The sequence below is a fragment of the Lissotriton helveticus genome, chromosome 1_1 (genome assembly GCF_964261635.1).
Source record: "Lissotriton helveticus chromosome 1_1, aLisHel1.1, whole genome shotgun sequence".
Taxonomy (NCBI): Eukaryota; Metazoa; Chordata; class Amphibia; order Caudata; family Salamandridae; genus Lissotriton; species Lissotriton helveticus.
Genome location: NC_136057.1, coordinates 115080037 through 115101637, shown reverse-complemented (window position 1 = coordinate 115101637; position 21601 = coordinate 115080037). Strand labels below are relative to the sequence as shown.

At 49.5% G+C, this 21601-nt stretch overlaps 1 protein-coding gene and 1 pseudogene across 2 annotated transcripts in view; one reads left to right on the top strand and one right to left on the bottom strand.

Moving 5' to 3' along the window:
* LOC144763395 (uncharacterized) overlaps positions 1–14625 on the bottom strand; it is a 60832-nt pseudogene extending 46207 nt beyond the window's left edge. The window contains exons 1-3 of the transcript XR_013596222.1: positions 14551–14625; positions 5002–5118; positions 3893–4003 (exon numbers count right to left, since the gene is read on the bottom strand). The product of XR_013596222.1 is annotated as an uncharacterized LOC144763395 (transcript). The remainder of the gene's footprint in view (positions 1–3892; positions 4004–5001; positions 5119–14550) is intronic.
* LOC144759390 (uncharacterized) overlaps positions 1–21601 on the top strand; it is a 577744-nt gene that overhangs the window by 348859 nt on the left and 207284 nt on the right. The window lies entirely within an intron of this gene.

The following is a 21601-nucleotide window of genomic DNA, read 5'->3' as shown; positions in this document are numbered from 1 at the left end:
ATGTGCGCCTCCTGGTGCAAAAATCCGACGTCCTGGTTGGGGCGACGGCAGGGGCCAGAGAGAGCCTGGGACTTGTGGTCTGGCTAGGCTCCCTTTCCCTCAGGCCGGATGGCAGGTCACGGCAGCAGCAGTAATTATGAGCTTCCTGCGCTGCGGGAGCCCGAGGTTGTTTTTATGCGCGCCTCCTCGCTCAAAAATCCGGCGTTGATGTTGGTGGCGACGGCAGAAGCCACAGGGAGCCTGGGACTTGTGGTCCGGCTCCGCTCCCTCTCCCTTAGGCTGGAATGCTAGATCACGACAGCAGCAGTAATTGTGGGCTTCCCGAGCTGCGGGAGCCTGGTGTTTTTTTATGTGCGCCTCCTGGTGCAAAAATCCGACGTCCTGGTGGTGGCGACGGCGGGGGCCACAGAGAGCCTGGGACTTGTGGTCTGGCTAGGCTCCCTTTCCCTCAGGCCGGATGGCAGGTCACGGCAGCAGCAGTAATTATGAGCTTCCTGCACTGCGGGAGCCTGAGGTTGTTTTTATGCGCGCCTCCTCGCTCAAAAATCCGGCGTTGATGTTGGTGGCGACGGCAGGAGCCACAGGGAGCCTGGGACTTGTGGTCCGGCTCCGCTCCCTCTCCCTCAGGCTGGAATGCTAGGTCACGACAGCAGCAGTAATTACGGGCTTCCCGTGCTGCAGGAGCCTTGTGTTTTTTTATGTGCGCCTCCTGGTGCAAAAATCCAGGGTTGATGTTGGTGGCGACGGCAGGAGCCACAGGGAGCCTGGGACTTGTGGTCCGGCTCCGCTCCCTCTCCCTTACGCTGGAATGCTAGGTCACGACAGCAGCAGTAATTGCGGGCTTCCCGAGCTGCGGGAGCCCTGTGTTTTTTTATGTGCGCCTCCTGGTGCAAAAATCCGACGTCCTGGTGGTGGCGACGGCGGGGGCCACAGAGAGCCTGGGACTTGTGGTCTGGCTAGGCTCCCTTTCCCTCAGGCCGGATGGCAGGTCACGGCAGCAGCAGTAATTATGAGCTTCCTGCGCTGCGGGAGCCCGAGGTTGTTTTTATGCGCGCCTCCTCGCTCAAAAATCCGGCGTTGATGTTGGTGGCGACGGCAGGAGCCACAGGGAGCCTGGGACTTGTGGTCCGGCTCTGCTCCCTCTCCCTCAGGCTGGAATGCTAGGTCACGACAGCAGCAGTAATTGCGGGCTTCCCGTGCTGCGGGAGCCCTGTGTTTTTTTATGTGCGCCTCCTGGTGCAAAAATCCGACGTCCTGGTGGTGGCGACGGCGGGGGCCACGGGGAGCCTGAGACTTGCGGTCCGGCTCTGCTCCCTCTCCCTCAGGCCGGAATGGCAGGTCACAGCAGCAGCAGTAATTACGGGCTTCCCGCGCTGCGGGAGCCCGAGGTTGTTTTTATGCGCGCCTCCTCGCTCAAAAATCCGGCGTTGATGTTGGTGGCGACGGCAGGAGCCACAGGGAGCCTGGGACTTGTGGTCCGGCTCCGCTCCCTCTCCCTCTCCCTCAGGCCAAAATGGCAGGTCCCGGCAGCAGCCACATGTAATGACCTCCTGCAACACATCAGAGCTACCGCCTCACTTCTTGAGTTCCGAACAAAGCTGAAGACCTGGCTCTTCGAATAACTCTGTGGGGACCACACACCTACACACCCCTGCTCAAGCCCCTGGACACCCTTGTGGGCGATATGTGCACCATACCAAATGACATAACATAACAGGATGTCTGAAGAAATTAGACAATGAGTGGAGCCCATGGAAAGAATTTTGGGGCACTGAATGAGCCTGCTGAAGACGCATGTGAATTCCCTCAGCAAGGTCCTGGCCTTATGGGGAGGAGGTGAGAAATTCTTAAAGTGTACTACTATGACGTTTATAGGGATGCTTCTGTGCTTGTCTAGATGAAAAATGTGGAGAATGAGACGGTGTGCCTTGTACTGGAGACGTGCCGGACTGTTAATTGCTACCAGTATTGTTTGTATGGTTCATAACAAAGTTAAAATTTCCCGTACAGGGCACAGGTGGTCAAGACTTGGGGTCTTCTGATTGTATGAGAGCTTAGCTCTTCTTGCTGGCAGTCTCTACTGCAGTTCCAGCCTGGCCCGAAAGGTCCATGTCCTGACTCCTTCTCCTCTCCCAGTGGTTAGAGACAGCTCCCCAGTAGTGCTGGTAGAAGTTATGAAGTAAAGACCACTGAGTCAGTGAGTAGAGAGACAGCCCACATGAAAGAAAACCGAATGCTTTTCTGCTGTGTTTTAACTCATCAGAAATACGTTTTGAAACACAAGAGGTACAAGAAAAGCAGAGGTGTCAAGAGTCACAAGCCCATTCTGACCTTTTCTCTCAGATTGTCCATTTTGAAGTGGCTCTGAAACCCTTGGCCACAACAGCTGGTGTTTGTTGCTCTGGTTCCTCTGCAGGACTCTCAGGAGTGTCTCTTGATACCTGCAGTGTGTCTCCTCAGGATGCCATCTGCTTTGGGATCATGCCTGGCTATCAGAGAGAGTGGATTTCATACAATATCCATCCCTTAGCCGGACATGGAGTTAATAAACCCATCTCTGCTCCGAAGGGACTCAAATGCTGCATTTGCCTTAATGCCAATATATCATCGGCTCAACCTCGTTCTTGGATCCTAGGAGAATGAAACTGAAAGCTTGGGAGTCCACTTCAATCCTTCATCCTCCAATTCTTTGTTTCCAAGAGTCATGTATTTGTCTCTGTGAACCCCAAACTGAGTCTTTGGTGGTGAAGGTCTCTCCCCTACAGGGCGAGGTGTTTTCACTAACATAATACAGGGATGATAGATGTTTAGAAAATGTACTAGTCACTCTGGCCAGTGCTATCTTGGCCTGTTACGGGATGCACCTATCATGCAAATCTGATAGGCCCACCTCCTTTCTCAGAATAGGCTCGGGCGGTATAGAGAATCACGATTAACCAGATCAGTTTGACCTGAGCAAAGAAGCAGCATAACTTAAATTACTAATGTCCCAAAAACTCATAGACTCTGATCCATCCATGTCAAGGTAAACTCATCCCTCCCTGTACGATGTTAAAAATATAATAAACTCTCTAAGGAGGAGGAACTTCAGTAGTGCTAAATGAGCACTGTCTTGGCAGAACATCATTCAAGTGCTGCCATCAAGATCACCTTTCCTCTTAGTGCCAGCAAAGGCTTTCTAGTCTTCAAGTCCTTTTAAACCAATGATCCTCCCTTTCTCTCCGAAAGCAACATAAGACTCTTGAGAGACAAGAACAAATATTCTTCCACCGCCTCTATGAAGAGCATGGATCCCAACGACTTCCTCAGGTGAAATCTGCCCTTTTTGGAATCATTTAAGGAGATCCAGTACACGTCACCAGGGAAAGCGTTCTCTCCCCTTCCATCCCTACACCTAGATAGCAGTGGGTGCAGTAATGATCTCAGTGGCGATGCTTGTACTCTACAGCACCCACGGGCACCTTGCACTACATTCAATGCCACAAGTGTCCAATGTCACACTGTGACAGAATGAAAGAGCTACGCGTTGTGTGCCAAGAATCAAACGGACGAGGAGACTGGTATAGAATCACAGCACTCAACCTTGCCCCAAATCCTGGACAGTAAATAGATCTTGTGTGAGGAGTGTTGTTTGGGGCAAGAACAAGAAACTAGGAGCATGAAACATGTAAAGGAATATTTCAAAGAGGAGAAAGAAACATAGAGATGAGGAAAAGAAATGGCAAAAACAAACAAAGATGTGGTTTGTTTAATTGCAAAACAAACACCAATGAAAGCACCATCACACAGGATGAGCCAATGCCAACCACTGGGGCACAGTAGATGACACTCCGCGCTCCTGCTGGGATCAAGAAGGTCTCTTTTCTATTTATATTTGGTGTTATTTACTCACCTCTCTGAACACTGGTGCTTCCTTTCACCTCCGAGTCCTTGCCGTCCACAGAGCGATCTTCTTGCTCTTCTTTGATGTCTGGTACAGTAGTCGGTTTGATGTCTGCCATTACTGTAAACAAATGATATATTACCAAATCTGTGCACATAACAGGAATCTCCGAAGACAATTACTCAGCAGAGACATTGCAAATGTGTGTGGGGGAAGAGGAGGGGGGGTGCAGATTGCCTATGTAGCTCTCCTTGCGCACTTGTGGCAGAGGCAGCGCACTCGTGGCAGAGGAAGCGCACTCGTGGCAGAGGAAGCGCACTCGTGGCAGAGGAAGCGCACTCATTGCGGAGGCAGCGCACTCATGGAGGAGGCTGTGTACTCGTGGCTGAGGTTTCACATTCGTGGACGAGGCTTCGCACTCATGGGGGAGGCTCTGCACTCGTGGCAGAGGCTCTGCACTCGTGGCGGAGGCTCTGCACTCGTGGCGGAGGCTCTGCACTCGTGGCGGAGGCTCTGCACTCGTAGCGGAGGCTCTGCACCTGTAGCAGAGGCACTGCACTTGTGGTGGAGGCTCTGCACTCGCGGCAGAGGAGGTAGAGGCTGCACACTCGCAGCAGAGGCGGTGGTGGCTCCACACTCACGGTCGAGGCTACGCACTTGTGGCAGAGACTGCACACTCGTGGCAGAGGCTCTGCACCCGTGGCTGATGCTGCACACCCGTGGCCAAGGCTCCACATTCGTGGCCAAGGTTCTACACTAGCGGCAGTGACTACGCATTCGTGGTGGCATCTGCACAATAAAAAACTGTACTGTGGAGATCCCACCACGAGTGTGGACATCCTGCCAGGAATGCAAAGCCTCTATTACGAGTGCAGAGGCTCTTCGTGAATCGGGCCCAGAGTGTGGGGGATTGGAAAATGCTGAAGTCTCTGTCTGGTACCACTCATTGAACAGACTATGTGCCTTTGTCAACATCTGTCAGAGGGTAAAGGCATGAGGGAAAATACAGAACCTAAGAGCTCTAAGATACTAAGGCATAGAGGGGTGTTTTCTCCATCATCAATGGGATCAAGGGATGATATTTGTATGTCTTTTTCAAGTGGGCCTTGTTTTCTCACCTGTAATAATATTGAGGCTTCTCTTGGTCTCACAGTCCTCGTTATCAGGCAGCATGGGGCGGTCCTCGGCCTCCTCCTTGAAGTTTGATGAAACAGCAGGTCCGGTGTCTACCATTACTGCCAAAAATAAAATGAGACTCAGAAGAAATACAATCACAGAAGTTCATGTAAAGGCTGCAAATGAAAATTGTCAAGAAAGCAAGAGGAAGGGGACGGGGACGAGGGAGAGGCAGAGGGAGAAAAGTAAAACTGGTGACTCCTCTAATGTTAAACTTTCACCCTTCAGAGTTACTCCAGGCTCCATCCTATCCCACTGCTGTTCTACTTATATGATGCAATGTGAGAAGTTGGCCTGATGTGCAGTGTTCACTATTCTAGTGATCACTATATATCAGTCCAAACAACCCTTATTGATGATTGGTTGTAAGTCAACCTTATAGACCAGCTATCCTAGTAGCATGGATACGAGCAGTCTAAGGCTAAGACTCTAGAGGGCGTGTTAAGCCAGCTGTTTTACCATCACATTACCCCTTGAACACCCAGTGAAAGGACACCACACAAGTGTTATGAAAATAAACAGTGTATTTATTAGAATCACAACAACCCTGTACTCTTTATGAGGACAGGGTGCTAGGCACACAACAAAACTCTTACGAAAATACTTAAGTTAGCACGTTATACACAAATGCCCGAGGGGCACGAAAAACCATATACTTTAAAAGTGGAATGCGAAATTACTAGCAGGTAAGTACAGTACTAATAGGCTTTGGAATCGCTAGGACTTGACTAGGGAATCGTTAGATTACTTCTAGGAGACCTAGGGGACTCGGGTGCAGAGTGTGCACTCTCACGCGGGATGCGGGACAAAGTCTATGGAAGCTAGTAAAGGCAAAGTTAGTGTTCACGGGCGAACCCGACCTGGTAGGAAGAAAACGACAGTGGATCCTGACCCTAGGATAGTGAGGCTATGCTGGGACACCGAAGTGCCGAAGTTACCTAGCCCAGGGGCTGCAGCTGCATAGGTCTGAAAAGACGTCGGGGATCTCGTTGCCGGACCAGGAGCCTGGAAGGAAGAAGTTGCTGGCAGGCGACCAGTGAAGAAAAGTTCGATGGATCCAAGCCTGGATCAAGGAAGAAGAAACCTGAAAGCAGAGGGGACCAAGTTCTTGAATCACTAGCCAGTGATTAAGTGGGCACCAGGATGGCACCGGGCGAAGTCACCTCGACTAGGTGAGTGGGCGACGCTGGCTCTGCAGATCTCGCGGACCAGGAGGCGTTATCGGCGACCAGGATGGAGAGGCGAGCTGTCCCACGATGGATGAAGCTGTCGGCGTCGAAGTTACCCAGGATTGGGCAACAAGCCTTGGCTAATTCAAGCCCACGCGGTGGACTCAAAATGGCGTCTTGAGTGGACCAGGAGGGTCCGGGGTGCTCCTCTTTTGGAAGGGAGCAAGGGCCAGCCTGGAGCAACCAGACCAGCAGCAGAAATGTCGTCGGGCGTCGTTCAGGAGGCCACAAGCCAGCGGGCTAGTAGCCAAACAACGCGGTGAGCAGCAAAAAGCAGAAGGGCCCCACGCAGATCGTGGAGATGCTGGGAGGCTGCACTTCGGTGCTGGAGCTGCTCAGGGTCGGGGCTTCTCGGACCCCAAAGCACTCACCAGGAAATTACTCGGCGGGCTTGCTGGAAAGAAGTCGTGCAGTCTTGAAGATGGCCGGTCCCTCGAGGTCTCGTCACACCCACGAATCTCAGCGTGACTGATGATGCAGGTAGAGGTCAGAGGTGCCAGGGAAGCCGGTTCTCGTCGAGCTGGGCAGTCTTGATCCGGAGGAGAGACTTGCAGCAGACCGCAGTGTTCTTTAGATGGTGCCTGCGGATGCAGGGTGACTACTCCTTAGTCACAAGGGAGAAATCTTAGGAAGAAGTCTTGAGTTCCTTTCGTGGAAAGTAGTTTCAGGATTCAAAGATGATCTGATTTGGAAGGGGGCCAGTTCCTACCTTTATCCTGTAAAAAGGGGCTGGCACGCGACTAAGTCCTGCCCTAGGGGTGGGACTAGGAGGGGGGTGGTTACACCCACTTCCTTGGCGGGCTTTTCCCCAGCACAGGGTCTGGAGTGACCCTGGAACTGGTTCCAGCCAGCCTATGCACAGTGAGCACCGGGGTGCCACGTGCAGTCACCTTCCTCTAAAGCCCTGCCTACCTACAATACACAAAACCCTGTCTGGGACGGTGCTGGCACCGCCCCTGGCAGGAAACCCTTTGTCCTTATCTCCTGCTCTGGGAGGACTCCCAGCAGCAGGAGGGCAGACTTGTGTCTCGGTGGCAGCATCCATTTTGTGGAGCTGAGGCTCTGTTGGACTTTAACCGGGGTTAGGGGTTACATACATGTTGTGTCCCTCTAGAAGGGTGGAATGCTAACCCCGTCGCCAGAATTGGCGAGGGGTTAGTATTCCAATTCGTATGACACCTTACTCGACATGTTTTGATAAAGCAATACCAGAGTTGGCATATAACCGCGAGGATTATAATGCACTTAAGAGTATATGGTATGCGATATCATGGAAACGGCTAAGGGATGGATCCCGAAAGCCGCAGACAGGCTCAGCTCATGCCAGAGCACCATCTCACACGATTCCAAGCACTCTGCCTTCAGGATTGTTAAGGCCTGCCATAGGAGTGACTGATAGGAGATCTGTGTGTCCATTTTTAGGGTTAGATATAGGTATACTATATCTAAAGCAAAGGGTGATTACACCACCTTGCCCCAGCTGTCAAGCAGCCAGTTGTGTCAGATTTGGATGGCCAGCCAGGGGTGGCATAATACATGCTGCAGCCCCTGGTAGGCCCTGGGTACACCTATGCCCTGGGTACCTAAGGTACACTGTACAGGGACTGGTAAGGTGACTCAGTATCCAATTTAGATATGCACCTAAGGTACATGGAATCCATTTTACAGAGAGAGCAGTAGGCCTGGGGTCCTGAATAGCAGGGCCCCAGGTCAACTAAGTCAGAAAACCAGCAAAACACCAGGCAAAAAGTTGGGGGCAACCATAGTCAGGGATCTACCTTCCTACATAACCCCCCCCCAAACGAAAGGAGATAAGGCTAGCCTTGCCAGGTAAGCCTATATTGCCTGAGTGGCCATATAAGGAAGTAACAGCACTGGCATGGTTACCCCCTATCTCATGGTCCACTAAGCAATCCCTCACCCTAAGGGTATCTGAGGGTCTCCACCATAGGGAATCTCTACCTGTGGTGTGTTTTGGCAAAGGAAAAGGCTGGTGCTGAAATGGAGTACTGAAGTGAGGCTCCACTAATTTTGGGCTCAGCTTCCTCCAATCATTTTCCACCATAGAGGCCTTTCTTTCCAAGACTGAGTTGTTTTGGGCTCTCAGGGTCAACCTCTGGCTACCTACAGCTGGAGGTTGGGTCCCTCTGTTTGGCTTACTGGAGGGACAGGTCAGGCCTGGGGCCCTCAGGTCCCAAGTTTGGCTGTGCCCAACAGTGTCCATCTGTGGGAGGTCCCTAACTAATTTTAAGGGGGATCCCTCAGGAGTATGTTTTATTTTCACTGGGCTAGGACTACTAGCTTCAGTGCCCTTAATCTGCTGATTGGGAAATTCTTTTGGACAGGGGGCCCCTTGGGGTCCACCACTGGCCTCCCTGACCTCTACAGCCCTGGGCTGACTGAGGCAGGGTAGAGAGGGGCAGGTTACCTGCTCCAGCCTGGGTCCCACCTTGGAAGGGTCCACTGACATCAGGGGTTCTGCCAGGCTAGGCCTGACTACCTCTGTGGCAGTTTCTTCACAAGGGGTCAGATCAGTTCCCTGAGGAGGCTGATCTTTTCCTAAAGTCTGGTGGGAGGGAGATTTCTCTTCCTCCTCAATGCTCTCTGTCTGAGTGGAGTGATCCATAGTTTCAGGCTTCACAACACTATCATCTGTCTGAGTTTGAGCTGTGGCCATCACAACTCTCCCAACCTTTTCAGGAGGGGGCTCAGTTTGGGTGTGGGCTGTTACCATGACAGCCTTGACAACCTGTTCTGGGAAGGGAGTTGTCTGAGATTGGGTTGTGACTGGCACAACCCTCCTGACCTGTTCAGGGAGGACATCTTGGACTGGGGCTGTGTATAACACTGCCCCACTAACCTTACCATGGGGGTTTACCATTCTAGAATGGGTTTCTTGCTCTACCTCAGCCCAGGCTGAGGTCTCTAAATCATTCCCCAGTAGGCAATCTACAGGCAAGTTGGTTGACACTGCCACTCTCTTGGGGCCAGTGACACTTCCCCAGCTGAGATTTACTACTGCCATGGGATGAGTTTTCTTCACTCCATCAATGTTTACCACCTGGTATGTGGCACCAGGTAAAAGTTGCCTTGAGGGGACTAGACTCTCAGTCACCATGGTGATGCTAGCCCCTGTATCTCTATAGGCCTCAACTTTCATTCCATTGATGAGGGGCTCCTGTCTGTACTTGCCCAAAGTGTTGGGACAAGTTGTGAAGTTGGCAAACCCCATGCCAGTCTCACAGACAAGAGTATCTAAGTTTGGGGACCTGGTTAGGCCAGAGTCCCCAGGAACTCCCAAAGTAAATGCACCCAAATTCTTGGGGGCACTCCCACCACCTGGGGGATTACTACTAGTAGTAACAGGAGGTTTGGGAATGTTACTTGGGGGTATGTTTTCCTTATTGTTATTCTTTGGGCAACTGCTGTCAGTTTTTAAATGACCCACCTGTTTACAGGGATAACAATAAGGTTTCTTCTGGTTATTGGAAGGATTCTGGGACCCACCCCCCTCAGAGGATTTTTGGGGCCCTGATGTGGTTTGATCTGTAGATTTATTCCCACCCTTCTCTTGAGGCTTGGTTGATTCCTTTTTCTGGTCACCACCTTGGTTCTTGGGCCTAATCCTGGTTCTGACCCATTTGTCTGCCCTCTTACCCAATTCTTGTGGAGAGGTCAGCTCAGAGTCTACCAGGTGCTGGTGTAATAACTGGTTCTGACAATTATTTAAGACTTGCTCTCTCATAATAAGATTATACAATCCTGTGAAGTCAGTAACCTTGCTACCCAGTAGCCAGCCTTCCAAAGCCTTAGTGGCACAATCAACAAAGTCAGACCAGTCCTGAGACTGAGTTTTCTGGGTGTCTCTGAACAGCAACCTGTACTGCTCAGCGGTTAAGCCAAACCCATCAACCAGTGCATTTTTCAGGACCTGGTAATCATTAGCATCCTCCACTCTTGTAGTGAGGAGCTTATCTCTACCTTTACCATCAAAGGAGAGCCACAGTATAGCTGCCCACTGACTCTGGGGAATGCACTGCACAGTGCAGGCCCTCTCCAGAGCAGCCATCCATTTCTGGATGTCATCCCCTTGCTTAAAGGGGGGCACTATTTTAGTCAGGTGTTTAGTATCTAAACCCTTCTCTCTATCTCTTGGGAGATTGCTGCCACCAGTGGGTGCTAGCCCACTCATCTGCTGCTCTCTAGCAAAGGCAAGCTTCTCTTTGGCCAGGGCAAGTTCTTCCCTTTCAATCCTCAGTTCAGCTTGTCTCATTCTAGCTTCATGCTCTTTTCTCTGAGGGGAAGTAAATCTCCTCTGTGGAGGATTCCTTCTCCCCTGAGAAGAGGCATTAGAGTGCAGAGATCTATTGGAGTCCCTAGAAAGAGATCTATCTCTCCTAACTCCAAGGTTAGGCCCACTTCGGGTTAGTACTGGGGGTCCCCCAGATCCTAGCCCAAGTAAGTCTAAGTTGGCCCTGGTTAGCCTTCTGACTACCTCAAGACCTTTGTCTACCTCATCCCCAGAGAGTTCCTCTTGATCCTCCTCCTCAACTGCAGTAGCAATGTTGGGGAGATCTGGATCCCCAGAGGTTCCCTCTAAGGCTGGCATGTTCTCATGTAACTGAGAAAGCTTTCTGGCATCATATGTCTCTAAGAGACCTATCAGAAAGGGAATGGTGGGGTTAGACCCCTGCTTCAGTTTCCTGGAGACACAGATCTGTCTCATCTCCTGGAAACTGAGAGCTGCATATCTTGAAGTGACCTGTGGAGGGTCAACACTGACCAGGGGAGTCTCAGTAGATTCTCCCTGGGTAGACATGCTTTTCTAGTGAGGTGTAAGTGGTGCACTTACCTACACTATATGTTTGCCTACTGATCCCTTGCTAGAGTTGTAGTTTAGGGTGTGCTAGGCCCTAGGAGCTACAACAGCTGGTTCAGTAGAACTCAGAGTATTCTAAGCTAAGTTATATGTACCTTTAGTACTTATGTGATCTTTCACAAGATATTCTTAGGGCATGTGTGGTAAAACAACAGCAAGCTCAAATCCCAACCGCTGCTCACCAATGTGAGAAGTTGGCCTGATGTGCAGTGTTCACTATTCTAGTGATCACTATATATCAGTCCAAACAACCCTTATTGATGATTGGTTGTAAGTCAACCTTATAGACCAGCTATCCTAGTAGCATGGATACGAGCAGTCTAAGGCTAAGACTCTAGAGGGCGTGTTAAGCCAGCTGTTTTACCATCACATTACCCCTTGAACACCCAGTGAAAGGACACCACACAAGTGTTATGAAAATAAACAGTGTATTTATTAGAATCACAACAACCCTGTACTCTTTATGAGGACAGGGTGCTAGGCACACAACAAAACTCTTACGAAAATACTTAAGTTAGCACGTTATACACAAATGCCCGAGGGGCACGAAAAACCATATACTTTAAAAGTGGAATGCGAAATTACTAGCAGGTAAGTACAGTACTAATAGGCTTTGGAATCGCTAGGACTTGACTAGGGAATCGTTAGATTACTTCTAGGAGACCTAGGGGACTCGGGTGCAGAGTGTGCACTCTCACACGGGATGCGGGACAAAGTCTATGGAAGCTAGTAAAGGCAAAGTTAGTGTTCACGGGCGAACCCGACCTGGTAGGAAGAAAACGACAGTGGATCCTGACCCTAGGATAGTGAGGCTATGCTGGGACACCGAAGTGCCGAAGTTACCTAGCCCAGGGGCTGCAGCTGCATAGGTCTGAAAAGACGTCGGGGATCTCGTTGCCGGACCAGGAGCCTGGAAGGAAGAAGTTGCTGGCAGGCGACCAGTGAAGAAAAGTTCGATGGATCCAAGCCTGGATCAAGGAAGAAGAAACCTGAAAGCAGAGGGGACCAAGTTCTTGAATCACTAGCCAGTGATTAAGTGGGCACCAGGATGGCACCGGGCGAAGTCACCTCGACTAGGTGAGTGGGCGACGCTGGCTCTGCAGATCTCGCGGACCAGGAGGCGTTGTCGGCGACCAGGATGGAGAGGCGAGCTGTCCCACGATGGATGAAGCTGTCGGCGTCGAAGTTACCCAGGATTGGGCAACAAGCCTTGGCTAATTCAAGCCCACGCGGTGGACTCAAAATGGCGTCTTGAGTGGACCAGGAGGGTCCGGGGTGCTCCTCTTTTGGAAGGGAGCAAGGGCCAGCCTGGAGCAACCAGACCAGCAGCAGAAATGTCGTCGGGCGTCGTTCAGGAGGCCACAAGCCAGCGGGCTAGTAGCCAAACAACGCAGTGAGCAGCAAAAAGCAGAAGGGCCCCACGCAGATCGTGGAGATGCTGGGAGGCTGCACTTCGGTGCTGGAGCTGCTCAGGGTCGGGGCTTCTCGGACCCCAAAGCACTCACCAGGAAATTACTCGGCGGGCTTGCTGGAAAGAAGTCGTGCAGTCTTGAAGATGGCCGGTCCCTCGAGGTCTCGTCACACCCACGAATCTCAGCGTGACTGATGATGCAGGTAGAGGTCAGAGGTGCCAGGGAAGCCGGTTCTCGTCAAGCTGGGCAGTCTTGATCCGGAGGAGAGACTTGCAGCAGACCGCAGTGTTCTTTAGATGGTGCCTGCGGATGCAGGGTGACTACTCCTTAGTCACAAGGGAGAAATCTTAGGAAGAAGTCTTGAGTTCCTTTCGTGGAAAGTAGTTTCAGGATTCAAAGATGATCTGATTTGGAAGGGGGCCAGTTCCTACCTTTATCCTGTAAAAAGGGGCTGGCACGCGACTAAGTCCTGCCCTAGGGGTGGGACTAGGAGGGGGGTGGTTACACCCACTTCCTTGGCGGGCTTTTCCCCAGCACAGGGTCTGGAGTGACCCTGGAACTGGTTCCAGCCAGCCTATGCACAGTGAGCACCGGGGTGCCACGTGCAGTCACCTTCCTCTAAAGCCCTGCCTACCTACAATACACAAAACCCTGTCTGGGACGGTGCTGGCACCGCCCCTGGCAGGAAACCCTTTGTCCTTATCTCCTGCTCTGGGAGGACTCCCAGCAGCAGGAGGGCAGACTTGTGTCTCGGTGGCAGCATCCATTTTGTGGAGCTGAGGCTCTGTTGGACTTTAACCGGGGTTAGGGGTTACATACATGTCGTGTCCCTCTAGAAGGGTGGAATGCTAACCCCGTCGCCAGAATTGGCGAGGGGTTAGTATTCCAATTCGTATGACACCTTACTCGACATGTTTTGATAAAGCAATACCAGAGTTGGCATATAACCGCGAGGATTATAATGCACTTAAGAGTATATGGTATGCGATATCATGGAAACGGCTAAGGGATGGATCCCGAAAGCCGCAGACAGGCTCAGCTCATGCCAGAGCACCATCTCACACGATTCCAAGCACTCTGCCTTCAGGATTGTTAAGGCCTGCCATAGGAGTGACTGATAGGAGATCTGTGTGTCCATTTTTAGGGTTAGATATAGGTATACTATATCTAAAGCAAAGGGTGATTACACCACCTTGCCCCAGCTGTCAAGCAGCCAGTTGTGTCAGATTTGGATGGCCAGCCAGGGGTGGCATAATACATGCTGCAGCCCCTGGTAGGCCCTGGGTACACCTATGCCCTGGGTACCTAAGGTACACTGTACAGGGACTGGTAAGGTGACTCAGTATCCAATTTAGATATGCACCTAAGGTACATGGAATCCATTTTACAGAGAGAGCAGTAGGCCTGGGGTCCTGAATAGCAGGGCCCCAGGTCAACTAAGTCAGAAAACCAGCAAAACACCAGGCAAAAAGTTGGGGGCAACCATAGTCAGGGATCTACCTTCCTACATGCACCTTTCGGTGAACAGGTACACAACCTAGGATTCTATCTCCACCCATACACTGATGATACTCAGTCATTCCAGAGAATGGACTGCACAAATAAAATCGATACCATACCCACTCGCATGTCTCCGGTCTGGGCATGGGTGAGACAGATACAACTGAAACTTATTCAGCAAAAAGGCTGAATTCCTTAAGCAGGATGGAGGAGGGGAAGGGTCTCTCTCTAGATCTATGTCAAATGCCAACTCTGATGGCTGTGGAGAATAAACAGGGTGTGCAGAGGGGGATGCATTATGATAAAGGAAGGTCTATGTCTTTGTCATCTTCTGTCAGATAGTAAAGGGACGAGGGAAATGTACAACTTTCAACAGCTCTCAGATACTAAGGGGTAGAGGGGTAGACTCGTCACCTTTGGGATTAAGGGAGGACATTTTATGTCTTTTTCAAGTGGGCCTTGTTTACTCACCTGTAATAATATTGAGACTTCTCTTTGTCTCACAATCCTCATGATCGTGTTCAATGGCGCAGTCCTGGGCCTCCTCCTTAATGTCTGACGAAACAGCAGGCGTTGGGTTTACCATTACTGTGAAAAATAAAATAAGAATCAGACGAAAGAGAACCGCAGAATTGCAGCTAAAGGCTGAAAAAGAAAATACCCAATAAATTATGTGGATAAGGATGAGGAAGAGGAGAAATTGCGTGGAAAATCATGACATCTTCTCTAATATTACGTTTTCACCCTTCTGTGTTACTCAATGCTCAGTTCATAATGATTGCTGTTCAAGTTGGGACGAGGATGTGGTCCTACAGCTAGAGTGGTCGAACAAGGTTTGAGTCTCGGCAGGGATCCTCAACATCCTGTGATTCTTAATCACTTAGGGACCCATCATGCATCAAGCTATTTTGTGATTGGAAACGTTGCGAATCGCAAAGAAAGGCTGTTTGGAATTACAAAATAGCCTATTGCAATGCAGGAAGCAAAATAGCTGATTTGCAAACTTATTCGCTAAAAATTGCGATTACCTTAATACCAATTCTGCTATAGGTAATGCCAATTAAAGATTCGCAAAACCTATGCATGAAAAAAAAATTGCAGATTACGAATCCTCAAAAAAATCGCGATTAGCAGTTCTTAAATAAGAGCAAATTATATCAGGTGGTAACAATTTTAAATTGAACAAATCCGATGCAAATCATCGGCAAACAACTAAAACAGTCCCAGAAGGCCTCAGAATGTTTCACAATGGCAGCGCTCTACGTCATGGTGAGGAGAATGAGGCTAAGAGCGGCACTACAGTAAGATTTCCGGTTTCAGTAAATATACTCATTTCCTGAGGGGGGGATACATGGCTACATGCGTCCCATCGATGCAGCCTATGACATGGGGAAATGGGCAACTTGATAAAAATGTAATTTAGTTTGCAGCAATTCCTGTGGTGTTGCGGGGAACCAAATGTGGTGGTGTATCCTCTGCAGCATGGCATCAAGGAATGCATTGAAAAATCTTGAAAGGGCACTTTGGGCGACACCTCCAGCAGCAGCAATTACTCCCTGGAAGCTCCCTGAAGCTAGGAGGTGCAGAGAACAGAGGACCTGCACGTGATTGGGGATGGCATGTGTCCTGCGAGTCTGGCACTGCACTATTGGATCCAATTCAGCTATGAGCTCATACATTGTGTCAGCATTCAGCCTATATTTATCTCTTCCTCCGTCTGCCCTAGCAAAGTAACGCACAGTCTGAATATGTCGATATTTTTGTAGTCGATAATTATTCAACGATATTTTTGCAAGTCGATAATGTGACCGTCGATAATATTTCAGTGATCCAGTGGCAACATCTTCTCAACCCAGCAGTGTATTCTACTTATCAAAAATAAATCGTCATGATGGTACACGGATAAGTTCCCCCTTAACACCAGTATGCAAAATCACCCTACCGCCCTTACACATAGTAAAGCGGATGGTACCAATTCCTTAAAGCATCAGATCACTATTAAAGATAATAAATTCTGGAATATTCCATTAAGGCAGTCGTAACCATCTGTTCAAAAACCTAAGGCTCTCACCAGCTGCCAGTATTCTAAGGTCCTCCCCTTTATACAGTATCATTGAACATCAATCCTGAACGCCCTCACCCAAGTACCGTGGGTAAACGAATATGTCCTGCGGTCTGTGTCTGTAAAGACGCGCCATATTTTCCTTGTTATATGTGCCGTCAGAGTGTGGGGTCAAAGGCCTATGTGATCCTGAACAATGTAAAATGTCAAATGATAGATAAAGCAACCAGGAGCGCCATATTGAAGTGACGATGGTGATCTAAAGTTAGAAGGAATACTATATGTTGTAATGCCCGTCAATGCCTATCCCGACCAGCTAGGATTATCTAGACACATCTGAAGTAATATTCTGATGTTTCTACGTTATAGGTATTACCAGAAAGTAAAGATAGCCCGCTTCCATGAACCCGAGCAACACGATCGATCACGTGATTGAGAATACCACCTGTGACTCCATATGCTAAAACAACACGCATTGGTCGCGCGGCCGTGAAAGTGACACTGCCGCACGGCCGTGCAAGTAAAACTGATCGCGATGGCGCGAAACCTAGGTAACTGAGGAAATAAGACGGCAGAGAGTGGGGCACGCGCGCTTGTGTGCGTGAGCACAAGCTGGTGGCCACTCTGGCAGCACTTCGAAAAGCCACTTTCTAAATGTCTCGCGAGAGCATCGCATGTGCTGGCCCAGGCGAGACCTAAAAATGTGGCATCAGTTTTTCTGCCCCTCAGGCAGATGAAGGTGATTATCCTCAATATGCTCACCCAGGAGGGCAGAAAGTCCACTAGACACCAGGGAAAATGTGCATTTTTTTTGCAGGGGTGGGGGCTGCCCACAATGGGAATGGCCATGCCATCACCCAAAAAACGACAGCATGAGTTTTTCTGCACCATCTGGGGGGAGCAATGGGTGTGATTACCCCCAAACTACCCCTGAGGAGGGGGCAGAAGAGAACAGGAAACGTTTTGAAAAAAAACAAATGTTATGGGGCGGTGGAAGCCCCCCATGGGCATGGCCATGTCCCACCCTAATAAAAGCTGTAAGTCATTTTGCCCTGCCTGAGGGGTCTGATGTGGTTGATTACCACCCATACCATACCATATGGGATTTCTGTCACCCCAAGGCTTGAGCCTGTGCTCTCTGCCATCTCACAGCCCAAATTACGTTCTGCTCCCCCATGGTGGGATGATAGGGGTATTCACCCCCAATCTGCTGTCCCCAGGGGCAGAAGGCCCATGAAACACCAGGCAAATAAAAACAGAGTCAAAACAAACAAAAGAAGTGGGCGGCCTACCCTTGCATGGAGCCATACCCTGCCCCGCATGGGGCAATAGTGTCTTTCTGCTCCCATGGGGCAGGTAGAAGGTTTGTACCAATTGAGGAGGTTCCCCCAGATATGTGGATATATAGAGGTAGAAAGTCCATCTGATGCCTGGGATTTTCACATTAGGATAAAAGAACGTGTTGCAGGTCTTGCACACTGGCATTAGCCACAACCCCACCCCGAATGGCTCACACAAGCCTTTCTGCCCCCCCCCCCCAACTAGGCGGTACAAAAGACGGCTGTAATGCCAGAAACAGGTCCTAGGAAGCTTGAATCCGGTCCAGGGAAGGCATGGCTTGGCAGTTCGGGATGGACTGTTCCCATGAGGCACAGGGTCAGACAGATTTGCATATGGCCATGTCTTAACTGGGGTGGCAGAGTGGGCTAAAGAACGGTGATGGATTCAACCCAGATCTATTGACTGGGAGTGAGTGTTTGATTGGTTCAGATGCTCCGTCCATCACCTCCCCCTTTTGTACCGCTTTGTTTGCCATAAGTTGGCAGGGTATGCTCAAACGTGAGTCCCTTGCTCACTTTGCCACTGGATTCAAGCAAGCCTGGCTGAAGACGGCTGTAATGCCAGAAACCGGTCCTAGGAAGCTTGAATCCGGTTCCAGGGAAGGCATGGCTTGGCAGTTCGGGCTGGACTGTTCCCATGAGGCACGGGGTCAGACTGTTTTGCATATGGCCATGTCTGAACTGGGGTGGCAGAGTGGGCTAAATATCGGTGATGGGTTAAACCCAGATCTGTTGACTGGGTGTGAGTGTTTGATTGGTTCAGATGCTCCATCCATCACCACCCCCTTTTGTACCGCTTTGTTTGCCATAAGTTGGCAGGGTATGCTCAGACGTGAGTCCCTTGCTCACTTTGCCACTGGATACAAGAAAGCCTGGCTGAAGACGGCTGTAAAGCCAGAAACCGGTCCTAGGAAGCTTGAATCCGGTCCAGAGAAGGCATGGCTTGGCAGTTCGGGCTGGACTGTTCCCATGAGGCACAGGGTCAGACTGATTTGCATATGGCCATATCTGAACTGGGGAGCCAGAGTGGGCTAAAGAACGGTGATGGATTAAAACCAGATCTGTGGACTGGGTGTGAGTGTTTGATTGGTTCAGATGCTCCATCCATCACCACCCCCTTTTGTACTGCTTTGTTTGCCATAAGTTGGCAGGGTATGCTCAGACGTGATTCCCTTGCTCACTTTGCCACTGGATTCAAGCAAGCCTGGCTGAAGACGGCTGTAGTGCCAGAAACCGGTCCTAGGAAGCTTGAATCCGGTCCAGGGAAGGCATGGCTTGGCAGTTCGGGCTGAACTGTTCCCATGATGCACAGGGTCAGACTGATTTGCATATGGCCATGTCTAAACTGGGGTGGCAGAGTGGACTAAAGAACGGTGGTGGATTAAACCCAGATCTGTTGACTGGGTGTGAGTGTTTAATTGGTTCAGATGCACCGTCCATCACCACCCCCTTTTGTACCGTCCCCCCCAACTAGGGGCAGACAGGGTTGCCCCAATTTGCCTCTTGGGGGCGTAGAAAGCCCAGTGTATGACAGGAATATATATTTTTAATAAAATAATGGCCTGGAACTGGCCCATCCTAACATCAGGCCACACCTTCACCCCTAAAGGCTCAACAGTCTTTCTGCTCCACTGCGGACTGAAGCGGCCCATCCCAATGGCAAGCGGGAGGACATCTGATCCTTTCTGGTGTCGTTTTTTACATATGGGCCAGAAGAGTGTGGCTAACTCCCAATATTATCCAACTTGCAATGGTGAATGGCTGCACTTTTTGGGATGGGTAGGCTGCCGCCTGGAAAAGTCCACGGGAAACCACAAATTTCCAACCACCAAGAGTTCCCACATGTCCCCCGATAAGAACGATACCCCACTTGTCTGGGTGGGTCAAGAAACCATCACACAAAATGCCCTAGAGCGCTACGTTGATGGATAAGCAATAGGGTTAGCGGTGGTATTTGAGGCCCAGCTGTCGTGCCATCCATGAAACCAACATACTAAAGAAATATTTGAAAACTAGACAGCAAGGGAATTCCAGGGCGGTGTATCTTGCATGGATCCTATAAGGTTATCTTACCCAAAATGCCCTGCAAACCTCATACTTTGCCTGAAATTACACATTTTCATTACATTTCTGTGATAGAAGCATCTGGAATCTGGAGGAATCCACAAAATTCCTAGCACCCAGCCTTACCCTACTTGTGCTGATAAAGCAGTGTGTCTCCTGCATGGCTCGGCCTAGTGCCCAAGGCAGAAACGGATCAAACCAAGGTTAATGGGAACCCTTGTGAGGGGACTCTAATTGACCAAGTCACCCCACCCTGGATACCCCTGGGTATCTAGGTTTTCCCTAGGTACATGCTGAGCTAGGCCCCAAAACCTACAGCTACCCACTTTACAGCAAAATGGGTTTGTTTGATTGAAGAAATGTAATGTATTCATGTTCGGTTTTAGGCCATTTCCCGTTGTGGGCACTAGCCCCACCCACACAACCGAGGTACCATTTTTATCAGGAGCCTTGGGGGAATGCTGGGTAGAAGGAGGTGTTTGGCTCCCCACAGACTGCAGAACTTTCCATCACAGAAATGTGAGGATTACATGTTTTGTTAGTTAACATTTGAAGTTGTAAGGGATTCTGGGTAAAACAACCTGGTGAGATCCATGCAAGTCACCCCATCCTGGGTACCCCTGAATGTCTAGTTTTCAAAAAGGTGCTAATTTGCTAAGTTTGCCTGGGTGCTGGCTAAGCTCGGGTTCAAAATCCACAGCTAGGCACATTGAAAAAAAGGGTCAGTTTGAATGAAAAAATGTGATGTATCCATTGTGTTTTGGGAAGACATGTGGGAGAATAGAATAGTCAAACATTTGTTATTAACAATTGAATTTCACTACATTTTGTACCTTCCAAAACTCAGCCAGTGTGTAAGAAAGCAGACATTTTGAAAAATACCTTTAATCATATACTAGTATGGGCACCCTCAAATTCAGAGGTGTACAAATAACACTTTTGTATATTGGCCATTGTGACAGAAATCACAGAAATGTCTAGCATCTTTGGGAAAACCTTGAGGGATTTACACATATGACCCTTTCTGAATTCCGAATTTTGTCTAACTTTCAGAAATCTGCAGCCTTCACCCATAGGTATCACACTGGTTTCCACTAAAAACGGTGGGTTGTGAGAACAAAAAATAGGACATATAGACTGATACTGTGGTAAAAATTAGTTTTTGTCCTTAATAGTTGGGAGGATGGTGACCTTAGCACAGTAAATGTTTGTTGATGACATTTGTAGGAAATAAAATCGAAATTTTTATCCAGAGCATTTTTTTCAAGTTTTTAAAAAAAACTATAAATGTGGCTATATTTTGCCTATTTTCTCGGTCACAGCCAAGGAAATCCACAAATTCTGGGTACTTTTAAAATCCCCAGGGTGTTAGAAAAAAGAAGGCAAAAATTTGCTTTAGTTACCTTTTGTGGAAATAACTTATGGACCCTAAGCACGAGCTACCCCAAAAAGCGAAAAAAGTGCTCAGCACGTGGGGGAGGGGAGAGAGACGGCCATCATTTAAGGGGTCAATGTGAGCAGTCAACAGACATTTCAGGTAGATTTCTTTTCCAGAGCGGACCACTAGTAGAATTTTTCAGCACAAAACTACTAATCCAAACAAATCTGTGGTATTTGCACATTGGATCTTTCGTTAGTTGAAAGGGTTCTTTAAACATGAAGCTCCTGGTTTTGATCGGAGTCAATCACAGGGCAGAAGTTACACGACATTGTGAAGACAGAGGCAACCCTGAGCACAGGGTTGCAGTAACATTTGTTGTACATGCACATGCAGTGTATGCCTTTGAAATGTTTTATTCATGGGTGAACTTGGATCCTATAGATGCTGGTACTACACTTTCCACTCCTACAAAGATGCAGCCGTTCCTACTCAGCCCCACGCATATCACGACCCGGTGGACCCTTTCACCCGTCCAGTTCATAAGATTGGTTTGTTGGTCACTTAGCCCCCACATACCTCGGAATGTCAGACAGGGTTCCCTAAAGTGGGATCACCTGATACCGTACTGGCTCGGTACACACAGTGTCCTGTATAGGTGGCTCAGACAGTATGTAT